Raw genomic sequence first — 6,000 nt, 5'->3', positions numbered from 1 at the left:
ATCCATCTAGTTTTTTTTTATCTACACCAATTTATCCGACGACTTCTATTCTCTTTCCGAATTGTTAATGTTTTACGATTTTTCCTCCTTGTATAGCCAGAAAAACGTAATCTTCTTCTAACAGTTCGGCTAGAAACAGAAGAGGGTAATACATTGTTTGCTTCACTCGTTATTTCTTCTACAGTTTGTCGTCTGTTCGTTTTAACACAACGTAAAATTTTCCTATCCCCCCTTTAATCCGTTTTTAGAGGCCATCCACTTCGAGGAAGGTTTTCGATGTTTCCACTTCGATTAAATTTATGAAGAAACTTACTTATGCTTGATTGACTTACTCCAATAATGTCATCAATTTTATATTGACTGAATCCATCTCGACGTAAAGATATAACCAACTGTTTCTGTGGTGTTGACATTTCCTTTCGTTTTTTTGGCCATGTTTTAGCAGACGATGTTTACAGTTTAGAAAAGTCAGGGACATTTGACATCATGTATAAATATAGATTAGCTCTATTAAAAGGCTATGATTTATTTTGTGTTTCTCTGGCTACGTCATAAAGACCAAAACTTTTAAAACTACTCAGACATTTGTAAAAATGAAGAAAAAAAAAAGGCGGCCATTTTGATGACTCACTTATGGCCATATACTGTATGTACTGGAATATTTACTTTTCCCGTGATTAAATATAAAAGGTCAAAATATTGTTTTACTTTCTACATAATTCCTTTTAAGCCGTAAAATACGGGGGGGGGGGGAGTGTTCGGAATGTTTTCTTTCTGTGAAATTTCGATCGGAAGTATAAGTGTTTTGGATAATATTCTCAAAATACGTAAGTACTGGTCGTTTTTCATATCATATCATACTTTGATTTATGTTAAAACACGAAAACCTATTAATATGTACGTCTTATTTCATCATCTAACAGTTATTTAAATCAAGCAATGATATTCAAAACAGAGTAATCGTTCGTGTTCAACCATGCGTAGAGTGGTTGAAAATATAAACATTGGATTGCTTAATAAAATCATAACCATGTATGATGCCTCTGGTGTGCAATACCATGCTTTAAAAAAAGAATGGTTGTCTTTTATAATAAAACTTATATAAAACTTAATATTATTATCGAGCCATTTTCAAGGAACATTCTGCATAAAATGGTATAGTCTGTTTCACTATTGGTGCTATTACTAGGTCAGGCGCGGATCGAAAATTAATCCTTAAGGGGTCGCTACTGAGCATGTTAACTGTTGCAACAGCAAGAAAAAAACCTATTTTTTCTATTGTCACATTTATTTCTAGAACTCATTTTATCAACCAATTAATGAAGATATGAACTTCTAGATTTAATATTTATTTACAAGTACCTATATTCTATGAAATAGACTACATGTATAAACACGAGGCATGATTTTTACTGCGAAACTGCAGGGGTCAAATAAAACCACGTGGTCTAATATTTAAATGACAATAACATTTGCAGGGGTGTTTTAGATGTCGTCGGTTCCGTAACACACCAAGGCTGTGCAGACAAAATGAATTCCGTGCGTTAGTGTGGTATTATAATTTGTGCAGAGCCTTGGTGTGTTAAGGAACTGGCGACATCCAAAAATAAGATTCATTGCTGACATTCGTATTGATGTTTTTTTGTATGAAATATTATACATTTATAATTATTTCAGGATTGTGAGAGAAATATGTTGATTTATTCCCCCGTGGAAAATCATATTTACCGAGTGCAACGCCCAAGGGAAATATTATTTTTCTGGGGGAATAAATCTTTATATTTCCCGAACGTTCATGCAGTAAATTGTTTATTTTATCGAACGACAGGTGTTTTTATAAAATGCATCGGGTTCAATCTTTTTCAATTCTAGTTAAGCAATTACGTAGTTAATGTTTACCGTTTCTTTCTATGACAGTTTTCTAATTTATAAAGGATTTAAAACGATTTTGTACAGAATTAATCATTAAATATAATAGCATGTTCATCCTCACTATTTTTTATCATCATTGAATGAAAATTCGAGGGAATGGGATATGATGAATATGATGGGTATAATAATAGTGTATCGTCGCTTTAAAGCCGTTTTATACGCTCTAAGTCAGTGACATGGAAAAGCCATATAAAAGAGGTTGGCACCTGCAATACTAGAAATTTCAATCTCCAAAAACTACTTTGATATAAAGATGGGGACCTAAAATGTTCATTTATTGTATTTGTTACCCGTGTCACATGCCATTTTTTGGAAATATGGGGCCCAAACAGAAATGATAATTTTCCTAAAATTATTGCTCAAATTTGGCCTGGAATTTGATTATTTGAAAAAAAAAATCAAACAAATATATTAAGTTTAAACTATTATTTAATTATGATTTCAATACAGTAAACACATGTAGTGACTATAAAAGTAATATCGAAGTCTAAGTTTAAAAAACCTTGCTTTATTGGGGGTTTTAAATGCCAGTACATGATGAGCACAACAGTAGATGTGAAGACTGTTACAAAATTTTGGAGTTATCAAATTATAAATAAAAAATATAAATGTCTTTTTTCCAAAACTTTGCACACAAATATTATGAAATATACATTTAATGTATCATATAAAAGTAAAAAAAAAAAAAAGTAGGGGTCACATCTAAAAAAAATTGAGATATGGCATGGAATAAGCTAATGTAAGGCAAACATTGGAGTTAATGTTTTCTTGACTTCTATTAAATATAAGCTTAATATGCCAAAATATATCGATAGATTTATCAAAATAGATTACATGTATATCGATAGATTTATCAATTTGTTTTTCAAAACAACATTAATATATCGAAAGTTTGGTGTGCCCTGAAAATAAGGAAGCTTAAGTAACAGTACTCTAAAACTATAAAGTTATGAAAATTGTATTTTCTTCTTGAAAACCTTCCGTCACAAAATATAGTCCTTTATCTCTAACTCTGTAAATATGTAAATTTCTTTGGACAATTTCGTTCAATATGGTTTATCGGGCAATGTAAAATAAAAATATACAAACAGAATCAATATATGATGCAGAATTTCTTGACAAGAAGTGGCATTAATGTAGAATAGTTATCCAAAAAGAGAGGAACAATGTCTTTAACATGTTATTTAGTGGAACCACAATGGAGATCACCTGATCGAATTTTAATATAAGAATATGTAGAGAGAAATCTTTTAAAATCTTGTCATAAACATTTGTCCAGAAAAGCTAAAAGATATGTGAAAGTTTCTTTGGTAGATACAAATTTGTTTTAATCATGATTCGCAGGGGTAGAATGAAGCCATAATTGGGATGTCTGTCAGGTTTTTTTTCTCACTAACTGTTTATAAGCATTTTGTGAGAACAAGATTTCAAAATAATCATTTTGAATGCTGTCGATCACTGATAGATGTAAGCCTATAAGCTCCGATTCACACTTGTAGATATGGAGCAGTTCTGTTTTGCTAATCTTCATACTTTGAAGGGTTGTGATTTTTTTCACGCTCCTACACTGACTATTAATATATCAATGAGGGCTCTATAGTTTGCTGTGCCTAAAAAGTTTGAAAAATCTTAATAATCTATGTTACTCAACTGTATGCTTAAAATTCCTCCTTTGATAATGTGAGACACGTAGTGGATTAAAGAAATTCACATTTAAAATAATACCATCTGCTTTAGAATTGTCAAATTGTATCTGTTTGACAATAGTTACATACATTTTGAAAATTTTTAGAAAGGTAAAGATTGTAATAACGCTTATCCTTGTGGATTTCAGACGTTTTTACACATGTAGTAGGTCCATTTACTGGGTTTTTTTTTATCTTTTAGCTTTGAAAAAAAATAAAAAAAAGCAAACGTTTATCTTATCTACTTTCCACGATCATATACGTTTATATGTTGCACGTACATATAAAGTTGGCGTTTTCTTGAAAAGAGCAGCTGCCTTAAACAATACAGTAATTAACTAAGCATTACCCTGTGATCGTCATGACTATTCTAACTTTAAACAACATTAAACCAAGTTCCGCATGTACAGAAAAAAATAAATACACTATGTTCTTCATCCTTTTTATCACCAATATATCTTGCAGTGTCTCTATAACTGTTTCAATCAGAGGATACTGTAGATGATTTCAACTACTCGCTCCATTTGTTACATATTGGTCATTTTCTTGTATAAAATGACAAGCGTTTGCTTTTACAAATATTTATTATTTTATTTTATTTATCAAATTTAGCCTATTCTAAAAATTCATTTTAAAAAGTCTGTGATTCAAGAGAATGCTAATGGTAGAAACAACTTGTTTACCATTTATTTTTTCTAGAACTTGATAATATAGACATTTTGCTTTTATGAGGAATTCAAAACTACGCCTTCATATTAATAACACTATTTTTGCTGCTGTTCACATATCTATTGAATCTATTAAAACAAAACCATGCAAATTTAACAAAATATTTTCTTTGATTATTTTTTCAAATGAATTTCAAGAACTTGTCTCCAATCTTTTAATAAAATATGAGATTGTTATTTCTAAAAACGAAAGATTTTCATTCAAATAATTAAAAGTCAAAAGGCCCACTCAATTATCAACTTCACTTAATCCTCGTCTAAAAAGAATATACAAACACATACGCATACCTAGCTGCAATAATGTAGCCCTCTCCCGATTTTTTTTTGGGGGGGAGAGGGCTACAACTTCATAGGATCTCCGTAATGGTGCAAGTGCGGGAGTGATTCACTCCCGCAACGATTTTGTCTCAAATCGTATATAAATGACAATAACATCTGCATTTCTTACCTGAACTCAAATATTGTGGATGTCTAGGGCATAAATTAATCCAAAAATATCAAGTATAGTCCTATATATCGGTTATTTTTCGTGTATGTCAACAACGCAAGTTGAATTTGTCCGCCATGTTTACTGACCTTGACCGGTTTTATTTTGGGACAGCCAATGAGAATTAAGGAGCGGATCTTAAACTGAATTTAGGAATTCCCCTATTTTAAACATAATTAACGCGGTAAATATGAATTTTTCATTATATACCATTTCCTTAAATGATGTTTTAGTGATAGAACGAGGTAAGATCGATTATTTACACTGACATTCACGTTATCAAGCCCATTAAAACTCCAAGCGTAAATTCCATAAAATCACGCGAGAACTGTCATGGCTGCTGAAAAAGACGACTAGTAAACAAGCTGATGTGTTTTATCTGGTTTTGATTTATATACGGTTAGTTTGTTAAACCTGAATTAAAAAATCATTTTATCCAAAGGAAGTCAAATATAAAATCGATCTTTTCAGACCGAAGTCAGTCGCATTAAAAAATTAATTTTGCACCATTACAGAGATCCTATGGAATTGTAGCCCTCTCTAGTAAACGTCAGATATAAAAAATCGGAGAGGGCTACATTATTGCAGCTAACGCATACCTTGAATTAACTCTTAATATATAAGATATACCAATCAATAGAAAAAAGCAAGAAAAATGGCTACGAGGGATAGACCATAAATGCTTCCACTTCTTGTCAACACTTTACACGCGCAATGCTCACTAAAGGCCCATCACTTACGTGTCAGACAAAAGAAAATCTCTTCAACTAAAATAGTTTTAAATTTTTTAATTTAATGAGACTTACATGTAGTTTGAAGTGTGTGTTCAGTGAAAGAGTGGTTTCTGTAACGCACCTCCCTCTCTCTAGATCTACACATGAGTTTATAGTTTAGTCCTTACTATCGTAGCATTTTGGTAGCCTTATCAACCGTAAACTAACACTTCCGTCACCAAAATGGCGCTGAATTTTCCAGAAACTACGTGACTCCACCGGAAGTGTGGCGAAGGATCGTCGTTTGGAAGGTAGAAACTGACGTGTATTTCCCGCCTTTAAGAGTCCTGAAAATTTCAGAAATCCTTAAACTAATATTTGTTCTGAAAGAAACGTTACTACTTAAAAGACGATGCATAAATGCAATATCCTATAATTCCCTGTAAAGATATAAA

This window comes from Crassostrea angulata, chromosome 7 (assembly GCF_025612915.1).
Source record: "Crassostrea angulata isolate pt1a10 chromosome 7, ASM2561291v2, whole genome shotgun sequence".
NCBI lineage: Eukaryota > Metazoa > Mollusca > Bivalvia > Ostreida > Ostreidae > Magallana > Magallana angulata.
This window is presented reverse-complemented; position numbering follows the sequence as displayed.